This window comes from Crinia signifera, chromosome 1 (genome assembly GCF_055691185.1).
Source record: "Crinia signifera chromosome 1, ASM5569118v1, whole genome shotgun sequence".
NCBI lineage: Eukaryota > Metazoa > Chordata > Amphibia > Anura > Myobatrachidae > Crinia > Crinia signifera.
Genome location: NC_139217.1, coordinates 457,895,853 through 457,911,726, shown reverse-complemented (window position 1 = coordinate 457,911,726; position 15,874 = coordinate 457,895,853). Strand labels below are relative to the sequence as shown.

The window sequence follows — 15,874 nt, the reverse complement described above, 5'->3', positions numbered from 1 at the left end:
TCTAATTCTCTCTGCACGTTACATCTGCCCCATCTGCAGTGCAGCATGGTTTTGTCCATTAGTGCTTTGCGATCTAGTATAATCTAGGCCCTAAATACACAGCGCTGCTCCAGCGCTTATCTCAGCGCCACAAATCAGCATTTCATCTCCAATTTCGAAGCATTTTGTCTTTTAATAGCACGGAGTCTTTGATGCTGGAATTTTCTCTGTGTGATCAGCTCTGCGATACATTATGTAGGTTTATGAATACTAAGGGCGGCACTTTCTGTTTGTCAGGAAGCTGGTTAGCACAGGAAAGCTCTAAGCGGCAGAAGGGAGGCCGGAGTCACAGCGCTCTCCATCCTCTCTGGCACAAAATGCCTGCTAAGCGTAAAATACACCTCTGCCTCTATGGTCTCCTTATATTACTGTACCCAGCTCTAGGATAGGACTTGTCTTTATAATGAATATACAGTATACACACACACACACACACACACACACACACGTCGGCTCAAAAAACCCATGTCAACCTTTTGACGGTCAACCTAACGCATGTGTAGACCTAGAACCCTGTCGACCTTGCTATATGTCGACCATAATGACTGTCGACAATAAGACCGTATCTCGCCCAGAGTGGATGGACAGCGATGATTGTTATCATCGCTGGCGGGGAAGCTGCTTAGTGCATACACACTGAGCGGCTTTCCCCCTGCCTGACGCCATAAGCAGGGGGAGGATGGCTTTGCATAGCGCAGCGTAATACCAGCAGATGACCGGCTTTTCCCGGCGATGATGCAGGAGCGCGCAGCAGCGCTCGCCCCCGGGCCATACACACTGGGTGGCTTTGAGCTGAAATGTTGTACAAATATTTTTTTCACAATCATTTAGATTTGGAGGGGAATTCAATCTGTGCCGTTATTTCACCTATTCAATGCTGCCGTTATGACTTTTTTTGTTGGAAACGGCCGTGGATTGCTGAAGACAAGGCGGTTTCTGACAATTTGCGGACTTTGACACTCATTGTACATGAACTGTACATTGAATACCGACTGTCGATGCGACAAAAAATTTCAATTTACATGGTTTTCACCAATGCGCAGTGAGCGATGCGGTGCACTTTAAACTGTGTCCATGTCGACTGTGTTTAAAAAAAAAACAGTGGAAAAACCCTGTCGACCATCATGCTGTAGACCAAATAATCCCAATCCCATTTAAATACTGGGTAATTTTGACAGGTTTAGTAATGAACCCCCCCTTCTCACTGCACAGAAAATTACTGGGTCAAACATTTCGACCCGGTAATTTGCCTTTCAACTTGGATTTTTGGACCGGTGTTGAAAGACAAATTACCGGGTTGAAATGCTTGGCCCAGTGATTTGCTGTGCAGTGAGAACTTTCCCAGAACCTCGCAACGGTCTCCCAACAGTACAATGCTAAATTCATGTAATAATGGACATTTGCACATTGCAACTTTACACAAAAAAGAAAAAATATAACTGCCAGAGCCGTTCACACGGTAAGATTCTTGTGGTGTACTATATTGTATACGAATTAATGGGAGTGTCCCAGGGCTCAAAAGCATAGGATTCGATGTTTAAACACTTGACAAGCGTCAAAAAGTGATAAAATGGTGAGTGATAAACAACCAGCCAATCAGCTCCTGCCTGACATTTTTAAAACCCAGTCTGTAACAGAACAGGTAGGAGCTGATTGGCTGGCTGTTTATCACTCTTATCACTTTTTGAAGCTTATATAAAATAAAGAAGGCGATGTTGCCTATAGTAACCACATTTTGTCTATCATTTCTCTGTTGCATCTTCGAAAACGTTAGAATCTCACCTCTTGTCATTTTTAGAAGCTTTGGGGTATGCAATGTTGGTCAACCTCCCGCAGCCATCTCCCGACAGGGGGGGGGGTGGCTGCGGGGCCCTATTCAGTGCGGTCTTCCCCGACAGCATTGAACAGGGGTTCTCCGCAGAACGAGCCCGACATCACAAGCTGTCGGGTTGGTTCTGCCGAGAAAAGCCGGAAATAGGAGAGCTCCCTACCGGAGCTCGTCTATTTCCGTCCTCAACTCGCGGTCACGCCCCCTTCTCGCCGCTCGGGACATTGAATCCCGACCGCCGAGCTCACGTCGAGCAAAGCGAGAATGGGACAGGGGTACGGCTGTCGAGCTTGCTCAACAGCCGTACCCCTGACATTGAATACCCCCCTTAATAAGTTTACTCCGTAGCCATACAAGACTTTTGGCTATAAAATAAAACTATCCCAAATAAGGAAACCGCCCTGGGGTGCGAGCAGAAATCCAACAAAACCAGGGAAGAGATGCCATTTTATGCCCCAGTGTGGCACACATAGTATCACCACAGGAAGGAAAATGCTGGTGCATGTGACTAAATACCCGCGCTCTACAACGTAGCAGTGATCTGATCACATTGTTTCGAATAGAGTCAACCCTAACTAAATACAACCTAAAGAAGGTGCCCACACACTAGAACGATTTTTGGCCCATTTCCGATAAATCGAACGATTTTCATCAATATCGGCCAAAATCGGTCGGATGCGCGCTCCCGTGGATCTTTTGCTAAATCTTCTGATCTTACGTGCTGCATGAAAGATCAGAAGATTTAGCAAGAGATTGATAGGAACGCACACGGGATCTTAAGAAAAACCTTTGGTAAAGATGTGCGCTTGCCTGAAATCTTTTGTCAGACAAAAGATTTCAAGGCTAATTTATGCGCACATCTTATGATCGCAGATCTTTCTAGTGTGTGGGCACCTTAACACACAGTTTTTTTTTTTGGTACTTGTTTCCTAGCACGGCCACACCGATTTCCATCGGGGTGGTCGTGTCGGAAAAATCGCGTCGGTCGCATCGCATGCGACCGACCCAATTTTTTTTATTGAATCAAATGTGAATAGGGTCCCTGGGACCCGATTTTACATTGGATTTAATGTTAAATATTCTCTAGACCCCCAATTTTACACCATAAACCCCACCCCACGATTGACACCAACCCGAAGCGTGGCGAGCGCAGCGAGCCCGTGAGGGGCGGCGGTGCGCGTCCTCCGACCTTTTCATTCCCCTACTATCCACGTCGGCGTGGAGTTGAGAATATAAAGTGTGGCGAGCGCAGCGAGCCCCGCGAGGGGACGCGTATAACTTCACAGGTATACGCGTCCGCTCGCCACGCTTCGGGCTCGGTGGCTCGCCACACTTTATATGCTCAACTCCACGCCGACGTGGATAGTAGGGGAATGAAAAGGTCGGAGGACGCGCACCGCCGCCCCTCGTGGGCTCGCCACGCTTCGGGCTCGGTGGCTCGCTGCGCTCGCCACACTTTATATTCTGAACTCCACGCCGACGTGGATAGTAGGGGTATGAAAAGGTCGGAGGACGCGCACCGCTGCCGCTCGCCACGCTTCGTGTTCACGTCAATTGTGGGGTGACGACGGGGACATATATAATGTGAAATGGGTAATATTGGCCCATTTCACATTTTTTACTATGTGAGATGGACTTAATCAAGTCCATCTCATCTTGTGCCATTATAATGGCACAAGACCGACGCGATGCTCGCGATGCTCCCGATTTCAATGTTAAAAATTATTTTAACATTGAAGCCTATGGCAAAATCGCGAGCATTGCGTCGGTCGCGTGGGGGTCAATGTTAATGGTCGCGACCGACGCGATGCCCTCGATTTTCCCTTTGCAGGCAAAATGGACCTGATTTCAAAGGAAATCGGGTCCATCGCGGTCATCGTGTACCTTAACTTAAAAGGTACACGATGGCCGCGATTGTGGCCGTTCTAGGAAACAAGTACCTTTTTTTTTTAAATCACACACACACACACACACGACAGGTTGAGATACTCGTGTATAGGGGTAGAAGTTGGTTTAATCAGATTGACTCAGTGGGAGGGGAGTGTGCACCTTTCCCCCCTATACTGAAAGAATTATCGTTCAACCAGTTAGGTGTAATCACGCATGTTTAACCCCTTTAATGCCGAGGGAATTTGTTACAATTGGTGTGAAAATTTCCAGGCAAACATTGTTATACATCATAATGACCTGTAACATTTACCTGATATAGGAAATCATAATTTTTTTTTTAATACACAACATTGTTTCAATTTATATAACAAATGTGAGAGACACTGGCCTTTTTAGCAGAGGTGCCATAAGAATACTAGTTGCATTATTTTCTGCTTACACAAATTTGTAAGCTAATTGATTATATGCTATTCACTGTCTATATTCTCAACATACCTCTGGATTACAAGCTATTCTGTGCTCAAGTATATGATCATCCCACTTGTAACGGTAACTACGCACAACCAATATCTCTCTTTTAGAAATCTGGGTGACATTGTGACAGACTCTAAATGAACACACCCACGGACGTTCCTATTGGCAGGGAGGATGTAAACATGCAGACAACACATCCACGCCAGCACAGGAACGATCCGACGTGATCAGTCAATATGGCTCTGTGTTGCCACAGCAACGCTATACACAACATACCAGTGGAGAGACGACGGAGACGCGTGAGCGTCATGACGCCTCTGGATCACTATCATGCCTTCCCCTATTCGGCTAGTCACCACGACAACGGAGATACACATCCGCCGGTCACCGCAGCAACGGAGATACACATCCGCTGCGGTGGTACAGCGATGATGTGTCAGCGTCAACGCGCAGCCACACACCCAGCAGCACGCGATCCCTATTGGCTACAGCCTATGACATTACCTGACATTAGTAGACGCCCCAGCCCCAATGGAGGTGCGTCTCAGATACTTAACACAGATTGGTTCTTCTGCTCCAATAACGCGTTTTTGGCGCCAAAGTAGTGGATGCTGTGATTGGCTATACAATTTAATATTGGGTACTTAAACCTTCACAATCCCTTAGGCAGGTTGGCCCTGAGGAAGCTTGACTGCGAAGCGCGCCGGCTAGCGGTGTGCAGGCAGTATTGCTGTGCTGATAGATTTATTATTTTTCTTATGATTGCATTTTGATTTATGTTTAGCGGTGTACAGACTTGATAGCCCTTATTAGGGCTTCCACCTTCCGGTGTGCTCAGACTAGTGGTACCCTTGATAGGGACTCTAGTATATAGGGGTGGAAATTATTGTTGGGCGATACCCTTAACCCTGCAATACCCCCACCCACTCCCGATTGCACACTCATTCACGAGTGTCCAGGTCTCTCTTATATTACATAGAGTAGACATATCGGGAAGCTAAAATTATCATAGCTGCATTTGTGCCAGTGTTATAATATTGCCTGTGATTAGCATAAACACGGCAACTGTGTTAATGTATCTGAGCCATGAACAAGTTCTGAACAAATAGGGACAACCAGTCAGACTCTTTGAGCAGAACTTTATATTCCTGATTAGAGTACCAGACATATAACTGGTCGAATATCCAACTTGTCCCATACACCGCCATCCTTGCAGATTAATAAAATCAGAATATTTCAGCTCTCATCAGCAAATATCTTTAAATTTACGCAGCCTTTTATAAACGTAATAAATAAAAGTTATATTTTAGATTCTTCAAGGTGCACCTAACAAAAGGACATTCTTCTTTCTTTTTTCAAATTTTCTGCTTACACACAAGTTGGCTGGTAGTAGCAATAACCTATTAGTCATATATCCCAGAACTGCAAACACCATTTGCTTCTATAAAAGATCTCGAACTTTATAGACAGTTCTATAACTTGTAAACAATGTTAAGAGGCATCAGTCAGCCAATCAGAACCATTCTGCAGGTCCAAATTAAAACTATTATCTGAAAATCTCCACACCCTGCCACCCACCGTCACGAGATGGGAGGTGGACATGGGGAGAGTTTAGAGATAGAATAAAGGAGTATAATGAGGGGAAAAACCAAGAGCCCGACGTGTATTTGAATAAAAGAAAATGCCTATAAATCCTTTGATGGTATGTGCCAAGTCATGTAAAGGTTGTTGGAGAAACTGCGGCCAAGAGGGCACATTTACCCAAATCTAGTATTCATTCCAGGCCTGGAATGGTTCAGGGCGCCTGTCTGATAATAATAGCACACCTGAAAAGGGGGCAGGTCCTTAAGGTGCATCCCCTTTTTATCATGGTAGTAGGCGTACACAGCACACATAGAGAACATCTATTCACAAGATGGTGATCATATCACAGCAACTTTTCACCCTGCAGGACACTACAGCCCATGGGTGCAGATGGCCTAAGCCAGGCTGTTGAGCGCCACCACAAAGAAATGTCAGTGTTCACCAGCACAAATATCCCTGGTCATGCCCAATAATTCGTAAACATCTGGAGCCAGATGTACTAAGCTTGAAGTGATATAATGGAAAGTGATAAACCACCAGCCAATTAGCTGCGGACTGCCATGTCACAGGCTGTGTTTGAAAAATGACAGGTAGGAGCTGATTGGTTGGTGATTTATCACTCTCCAGTTTATCACTTTTCAAGGGTTAGTACGGTACTTGTGTAGTTTCACGGCGCTAGTATGGCGCCGTGCGTCTGATTCCCCTTGCGGGGCTCGCTTCTCTCGCCCACGCTGCGGGCTCGGTGGCTCGCTACGCTCGCCACGCTATTTAAAATCAACTCCATGCCAACGTCGATAGTGGAGGTATGAACTATCCATGTTGGCATGGAGTTAAGTTACCTTTTTTTAACATAGTTTGTGGCGAGCGCAGAACCCGGAAGTAGCACGGCGCCATGAAACTACACAAGTACCGTTAGTACATCTCACCCCTGGTGAGAAATTGATGAATCCGCACAAACAGCGAAATTGATGCAATTTTTGAAGGTACACTGCTACAAATGTATTATTATTGTAATATTTTACTTGTAAGGATCCACTAGGGTTTTATACATAGGCAACCACATACACGATTATGTGAGTACAGTGAACAGTACACCCAGACAATGGTATGCACAGCTAATTAACATGAGCAAAAAGTGCCCTGCTCACAAGAGCTTACATTCTAAAATGGCAATGAGGTGACAAAAAGTGGATGCGGGGTGCACAACTTGTAGAGCTACTGTGGAAGGAATTGCTGTGGAAGGGTACAGTGAAAAGGTTAGTTTTAGTGCACATTTAGTTTTCATTCTAGCACCATGCACCTTTCCAAACCCATGCAGTTCCCCTTTCCTGCCTGGGGTGTCACTGTCTGCTTTGGTGCTACTAGTAAAGTCTGGTCTGTGTTGAGATACAGACCAGGCTGCTAGAAGAACCAAAGCAGACAGTGACACCCCAGGCAGGAAAGAGGAACTGCATGGATGTAGAATAGTGCTAGAATGAACACTATACATTTACAAGCAGGGAGGATTGGTCAGGGCATTCCAGCAGTTGGCAGCAGCATAGGAAACACGGTGAAAGAGAGGCAATGATCTGGAAGAGGAGACAGTCATTGGATGAGCAGAGCATGCATAATGTAGTGTGAGTGGAGAGGTCGGTGGCTATAGAAAAAGTGGATGAGTCCAAGGCTTTGTAACTAGGGATGCCAATCCCAGGGCATTTGCTCAATCGGGGGATTCCCAGGATCCTGGGACTTGCAGTCTCAGGGGACACCGTAAACCTGAATCAAGTCCACTGTCCATCATTTCTCTATTGCATCCTAACAAAATGATAGAATCTGACAGGTTGCTACTGGCAACATCACAATTTCATTTTCAAAAGCTTTAGTAAATAGTTTTTTTTTTTTTTTTCTTGTTTAGACATTTAATTAGTGCAATATACGGTAACAATGTTTTAGTGCAAAGTGTATGATTATTGTCCCTATAGCTCTTGTTAAATAAAGTTATTTAAAAATGTGTGAAGTCCTTTATTGCAGAACGGCCGCCTAAGTGTTCCTTTTCTCATCAGTGTATTGCTAATGACGTCTTCACGTCTAGTTGTAACACCGATTTGTGGGATTTGTGTGCACTCTATGTAATGCACCAGGAGACAGAATTCTGCTTTCCCATTCACCACAATCCTGGTGTAATCCACAGGAAAAACCCATTTACTAGTAAACTGATTATAAAACCTTGGAGGCCAGATGTAATAGTTATATCTGTATTGTCCAGAGACGCGGCCACATCACTGATGTACAGTAGGTCTGAGAGGTCAACGTCTACATCAAGTGGCAAGATACACATTCTCGATTTCCCTGGGTGACCATAAAATGATAAATAATCCATATCGCTATAAATGATAAATAACAGGTGTCATACAGGACGTTGTACCACACCCACACACACACACACAGTACTTGTGTTCCCAGAAATATATATGCTCATATAAAAAAGGTAGCCTGAAGGTTTTTTGCTGTTGTCTAAATACACGTCAAAGACTTTGGTTTTGTCACAGGAACGACCCGGCATTTGTGGTCTGAAAGCTCTGTGTCCGACCTGGCTTCTTGCTGGGTCGGTGACATCACACGGGGGCGGGGCTGAGGAGGCGGCAGCACTTGGAGCTGATAGCCCCTCCTCCAAACTGTAAAAGGGACTCGGTTACTCGTTCACACTGCACCTCAAGCATGGTCAGAGCCGTGTTCAACCCAGGGTTGCCCTTTAACACCGCACCTCGACCCGGGTTGGTGACGTACCTACCCGGCAATAACCCGGGTTGAGAGTGCGGTTTGAAAGGGATATAAGGAGTCTATGGGCTTTATTCAGCTTGGGTTGTAGTTTTGAGACGATTCGCAAAACTACAACCCATGGTGGGATACCGCCTGATAGGTCAGGTGCCCATCCCGCGATACGCCAGCAACAGTTTGTTAGGGTATCACTAAAGTGTAAGCACGTCACTGTAATGCGAATTACACCGCTGGACTCTCTGATCCATCTATAACACGCAGTTTGTGGTTCGGTATCAAGGCCACACACAGTAATGCAGAGTTATATTCCCATTCATTCTGAATATCAACCATAAGCAAATTACAGATGGAAACACAGACAATGCGATATGGAGAGGTCCTCCGTACCAGGAACCCAGAGAGAACTAGGAGAAGGTCCATCCCTCAGACAGCTCATTGTCCATAAACATATCTATTCCCATCACAACAAACCAATACAAATCAGAGCGCCAAGTGGCTCATAACTCCAGCGGTTGAAACTTAATAACACAGGATCACAGAGCGCCTGTCAGAAAGAATCAGGTGTCTGGAATTGTGGATATACTGTCAGAGAGGGTGTGGGTTGTTAGGTCTACAACAATTAGGTCGACAAGCATTGGGTCGACACCACTAGGTCGATAGGCAGCAAGGTCCACATGGGTCTAGGTCGACATGGGTCAAGGTCGACACAAGTTTTTTTTACCCGAATGTTGACACCGTTGACATGGACACAGTTTGAAGTGCACCGCTTCGCTCGCAATGCTTCGGGCACGGTGCCTTGCTAGTGGGACAGAGCACACTCGCATAGTGGGACGGACGGACGGACAGAGCACACTCGCATAGTGGGACGGACAGAGCACACTCGCATAGTGGGGGGGAACGGACGGACAGAGCACACTCGCATAGTGGGGGGGGAACGGACGGACAGAGCACACTCGCATAGTGGGGGGGAACGGACGGACAGAGCACACTCGCATAGTGGGGGGGAACGGACGGACAGAGCACACTCGCATAGTGGGGGGGAACGGACGGACAGAGCACACTCGCATAGTGGGGGGGAACGGACGGACAGAGCACACTCGCATAGTGGGGGGGAACGGACGGACAGAGCACACTCGCATAGTGGGGGGGAACGGACGGACAGAGCACACTCGCATAGTGGGGGGGACGGACGGACAGAGCACACTCGCATAGTGGGGGGGAACGGACGGACAGAGCACACTCGCATAGTGGGGGGGAACGGACGGACAGAGCACACTCGCATAGTGGGGGGGAACGGAAGGACAGAGCACACTCGCATAGTGGGGGGGAACGGAAGGACAGAGCACACTCGCATAGTGGGGGGGAACGGACGGACAGAGCACACTCGCATAGTGGGGGGGACGGACGGACAGAGCACACTCGCATAGTGGGGGGGACGGACGGACAGAGCACACTCGCATAGTGGGGGGGGGGGGCGACGGACAGAGCACACTCGCATAGTGGGGGGGGCGGACGGACAGAGCACACTCGCATAGTGGGGGGGACGGACGGACAGAGCACACTCGCATAGTGGGGGGGACGGACGGACAGAGCACACTCGCATAGTGGGGGGGACGGACGGACAGAGCACACTCGCATAGTGGGGGGGACGGACGGACAGAGCACACTCGCATAGTGGGGGGGACGGACGGACAGAGCACACTCGCATAGTGGGGGGGACGGACGGACAGAGCACACTCGCATAGTGGGGGGGACGGACGGACAGAGCACACTCGCATAGTGGGGGGGACGGACGGACAGAGCACACTCGCATAGTGGGGGGGACGGACGGACAGAGCACACTCGCATAGTGGGGGGGACGGACGGACAGAGCACACTCGCATAGTGGGGGGGACGGACGGACAGAGCACACTCGCATAGTGGGGGGGACGGACGGACAGAGCACACTCGCATAGTGGGGGGGACGGACGGACGGACAGAGCACACTCGCATAGTGGGGGGGACGGACGGACAGAGCACACTCGCATAGTGGGGGGGACGGACGGACAGAGCACACTCGCATAGTGGGGGGGACGGACGGACAGAGCACACTCGCATAGTGGGGGGGGGGGGCGACGGACAGAGCACACTCGCATAGTGGGGGGGGGGCGACGGACAGAGCACACTCGCATAGTGGGGGGGGGCGGACGGACAGAGCACACTCGCATAGTGGGGGGGGCGGACGGACAGAGCACACTCGCATAGTGGGGGGGGCGGACGGACAGAGCACACTCGCATAGTGGGGGGGGCGGACGGACAGAGCACACTCGCATAGTGGGGGGGACGGACGGACAGAGCACACTCGCATAGTGGGGGGGACGGACGGACAGAGCACACTCGCATAGTGGGGGGGACGGACAGAGCACACTCGCATAGTGGGGGGGACGGACAGAGCACACTCGCATAGTGGGGGGGACGGACGGACAGAGCACACTCGCATAGTGGGGGGGACGGACGGACAGAGCACACTCGCATAGTGGGGGGGACGGACGGACAGAGCACACTCGCATAGTGGGGGGGACGGACAGACAGAGCACACTCGCATAGTGGGGGGGACGGACGGACAGAGCACACTCGCATAGTGGGGGGGACGGACAGAGCACACTCGCATAGTGGGGGGGACGGACAGAGCACACTCGCATAGTGGGGGGGACGGACAGAGCACACTCGCATAGTGGGGGGGACGGACAGAGCACACTCGCATAGTGGGGGGGACGGACAGAGCACACTCGCATAGTGGGGGGGATGGACAGAGCACACTCGCATAGTGGGGGGGACGGACGGACAGAGCACACTCGCATAGTGGGGGGGGGGACGGACAGAGCACACTCGCATAGTGGGGTGGGGACGGACAGAGCACACTCGCATAGTGGGGTGGGGATGGACAGAGCACACTCGCATAGTGGGGTGGGGACGGACAGAGCACACTCACATAGTGGGGGGGACGACAGAGCACACTCACATAGTGGGGGGGGGGGGACAGAGCACACTCGCATAGTGGGGGGGGGGGACAGAGCACACTCGCATTGTGGGGGGGGGGACAGAGCACACTCGCATAGTGGGGGGCGGCGGAGGAGGAGGGCTAGAGCATAGTAAAGGCTTTTTTCAGGGGATTACAGACTTCACCATCTATGAACTGAATAAGTGTTACAGCTGATTGAGAACACATTGTTTCCTATACATGTAACTAGGTGTTCCACATAACATGGCACAGCAATGCCTGCTTTCCAATCACTCCATGGCGGCATAAAGGACCATGAATGGGAATAAAGAGGAATTTAAATTCTCCACGGTGTGGACTCCAAACACAAATATGGGCAAACCTGTCACTAACAGTCTGCATACTGGGCTCATACAGAAACTTAGCAACCTCTCTGCATGCAGCGGGTGATGGCAGAGGATGATACATACAGTACATGATACCCGACACACTGCAAAATTAGACAGGATTCAAAAATACAATGATATACTGTATATTATAACCCAAGTTGCAAAGTGCTGCAAGTTCCAGGCCTGATAATAACATCCCCCTCCTCTATGTATATTATGCATATGGGGTTAGCAAAGAAAAGACCATAGGAAGCACCCAGCATAGAGGGAGGTGCAGGTGCAATATAATATAGATATATGTACAGTATATATAGTCTATACCTGGATGTACAGTGCTGAGATGCTGGCTCTGTCTGATGGATGGGTCAGCCCATTGCCCGGCTCACAGCTTCTGGTTACACTGTTGCTTCCATTCCCTCCTCTGCAATGGTAAGGGGAAGGCTGGCTGTGGAGGATGGATACAGTATGAGTATCAGGTGCAGTGCATGCAGGAAGCACACTGGCGGCAGATCCCTGGGATCCACTCTCCCACCCAGACACACGGCTCCCTCCTGCTCCCAGCCCAGTGACAGCCAGCCAGGCTGCAGCTCTCCGCTGGGTCCTACACTCCACCCCTTGCACGGACGCCCTGAGCATCTGCATGGCTGGGGACAGCCTCCTGTAGTAATCATGTGCAATGGTAGTTACCCCTCCTCACAGCCTGACTGGGGGGACAAGTGCTTATACAGTGTCTGCTGCTCTCTGTGCTGTATACTGTACCTGCAATCACTCTCTGCCAAATACACAGAAGCTGCATGGAGCTTCCTCAGTGCAGAGCAGCAAGATGATAGAGAGGCACAGTGTAGTTCTATATATAGAGGCACTGTGTAGCGCTGTATCGGCAGTGTATAGTTTTATATAAAGAGAGAGGCGCAGTATGTAGTTCTTTATATAGACACTGTAGAGTTATAATAGGCAGCATATAGTTATTACATACCTCACAACATGGCTCAATGCAATGCTCTGCACCTGGATGACCCTCTTAATGTGTGACTGCCATCACCTGTGGTGAAACACCTTTCTTATCAATTACCTAGTTTATTTTATTTATTTATTAACAGTTTCTTATATAGCGCATACAGATTCCGCAGCGCTTTACAGAGTATAGTTGAACATTCACATCAGTCCCTGCCCCAGTGGAGCTTACAATCTACATTCCCTACCACATGTACATGCACACACAGACATTATAGGGTTAATTTTTGTTGGAAGCCAATTAACCTACCAGTATATTTTTGGATTGTGGGAGGAAACCGGAGTACCCGGAGTAAACCCACGCAAGTACAGGGAGAATATACAAACTCCGCACAGTTAGAGCCATGGTGGGAATCAAACCCATGACCTCAGCGCTGTGAGGCAGTAATGCTAACCATTACACCATCCGTAGTTCAATACAGGCAGGGCTATTTTCCAGCAGGAACTGTGGCCCTTATTCCATACTTGCCTACTTTTGAAAATGAGTTTCAGGGAGATTATAGTCGGTAGTAGAATTTTGCACAGTGTCCCATTGAGGGGGCGTGTCATGCTCCACCCAAAGGGCGTGTCTAATTCCATATATGGAGAGATTGTGAAAAGAGATTGTGAACGTGGCACCTAGAAGCGTGGATGTGTACTGCTACATCTGAGGGGAATCTTGTAAAATGACTTATATACAAATGTAGATGAGCCCCAAAGCAGTTAGTAAGAGATACTATACTTGGTAAAGTGCTGGGAAATGGTTCTGATGATTCAATGTAAATGTATCTGTCTCTCATTCCTTTTTCCCAACAAAATGTAACCGTGTAATGTGGGCTAAGTGAAAATGAGGGAGATTGCTAGACTAATGAGGGAGAGAGGGAGATTGCTGCAATTTCAGGGAGTCTCCTGCAGAATGCAGGAGGGGAGGTAACTATGCCTTATTCTAGTTCACTCTTTCTGACAAAATATTTCTTAGATGGAAAAAACCAGGTGCACTGCAGGTGAGGCAGGTGTAAAACCCCACCCAAATCTAATTATCTCTGCACAAGTAACACCTGCCTCACCTGCAGTGCACATGGTTTTGTCCGTCAAAGAAATATTTTGTCAGAAAGAGTGAACTAGAATAAGGGCCACAGTTCCTGCTGGAGCCTGCTGAAAAATAGCCCTGAATACAGGTGATGGTAATCATACATTGCCAGGGAAGTCCAGGAGCAGAGCCATATGTCCCTCCTGGAATGGATCATGTTGGGAGGTTCTCAAACTCGGTCCACAGTTCACGTTTTCCAGGTCACCTGGAAGGTGCACTCATTATTCACTGACACATTTGAAAAGATACACAGGTGGAGCTAATTTCTTCACTTGTGATTCTGTGAGGATACCTGCAAAACTTGCACTGTGTGGGGTCCTGGGGACAGAGTTTGAGGACCTGTGATATATAGGCACTGTATAGTTAGATATAGCAAGTGTACAGTATACTGTAGTTGTACAGCAAGACAGATAAGATGGTGCAAGGCCTCGGTCTGACCTAGATCAGTGTTGATGCTGCTCTGCATATACTGGGACAGACATTTAATGTACAAGGATTGCAATCCCTTATGAAAGGTGCGTATGGCTCCTTTGATGTCCCACAAGACACCCTGAAAAACATCAAATTCATGGATGTGGAGAAACAGGGTACAGGCGACTGTAGCGAATGATGTGGAGGTTCTCTTCACCGACGACGTGCCCATCTGCAGGTACAAGGGACCATTAATGAGGCCACATCTTATACAGTGCCTGGAGATTGGACAATTCACACCATTTCCAACGATTAGGAAAAGAAGACGCAAAGAAGAGTACGGAAGTAACAAGCTTGATCCGGATTTTATTCAGCTGAAAACTTGACACCACTTCCAGAAACTCTGAAAAGTGTGAACAGTATGGACAGAGCAAACGGCGGAAACTTGGTCCTGAAGTTATTAGCTGCAGTTCTATAACCATCCCCACATGACGTCTTATTATAGAACTGCGCAGAATGCAAAGCTGGGGATTAGGGCTACTGGCGACACCCAAAAAACAAAAACAATGCTGGGCGGCCACCTCATGGGTGTGTCGGAAGAGCTGCTAATTAGTATTTCCTGCTGGGCACAGGGATGTTCTGCTCCTTGGTGGCAGCATAATGACGTCATGAAGAAGGGACTATGGGTTCACAGGACTAAGCTACATGGGAAGCGTGGGGGAGGGGGCGTTGGCGAGGTGGTTGCAGCTTGTACGTTTGGATTGTGGCCTGTTTATTTTGAACGTTACGTAGCAGGCTGATGAGCATAGCAGACAGTGTAAAAACTATTAATAGGCTTTTCGGACCCATTTTTTTGTACCTTGGGACCATGCAGTGGCGTAGCTACCGTACGGCAGCCACCACGGCTGCTTGGGGGAGCAAGTGCCAGCTGGGCGCCGCCGGTGCTCATCAGGTGGCAGAAGCAGAGAGGGTGGCAGAAGCAGAGAGGGTGCCGCCGCCACCGCCGCATTCCAGGTCCTGCACCGCAGATATCCTCCTGGCTTGTCTCCTGCAGTTCTAATGAAAAATTACACGACAAAATGGCTCCCCCCATACAGCAGACAGTTTTTTAGGAATGGTAGTGGAGGTGGCGGCCTCCTCTAGCATCCATAAAAACTGTCTGCTATTAGGGGACAGCCATACTGTCGTGTAATTTGTCATTAGAACTGCAGAAGACGAAGCCAGGAGGATATTTGCAGTGGCAGCGGCATGCGGAGGGGTAAGGGGGGTGCTTAACTTTACTTGGGCGGGTGGGGGGGCTAAGGGGGGGACGGCGATGTCGGCGGGGGGATGCAAAAATGTTTGTTACGCCACTCGGACCATGAAACACTGGGCTTTCCCATATGCTAATGGCGCCTCCCCACACTCCTCTCACTCCCCCGTCCACTGTGTTGGGTGCA

At 48.9% G+C, this 15,874-nt stretch overlaps 1 protein-coding gene across 2 annotated transcripts in view; it reads right to left on the bottom strand.

The window, feature by feature from the left end:
* The window catches only part of RAB27B (RAB27B, member RAS oncogene family), a 163,291-nt gene extending 150,483 nt beyond the window's left edge, over positions 1–12,808 (bottom strand). Inside the window, exons 1-2 of one of the 2 annotated variants that reach the window (XM_083155206.1) lie at positions 12,701–12,808; positions 12,263–12,386 (exon numbers count right to left, since the gene is read on the bottom strand). The gene's annotated coding sequence lies outside the window, so the exon portion shown is untranslated. Of the gene's footprint in view, positions 1–12,262; positions 12,536–12,700 lie in introns of those variants that run through there. The other variant, XM_083155205.1, reaches the window with a different exon arrangement.
* Positions 12,809–15,874: the final 3,066 nt, after the last annotated feature.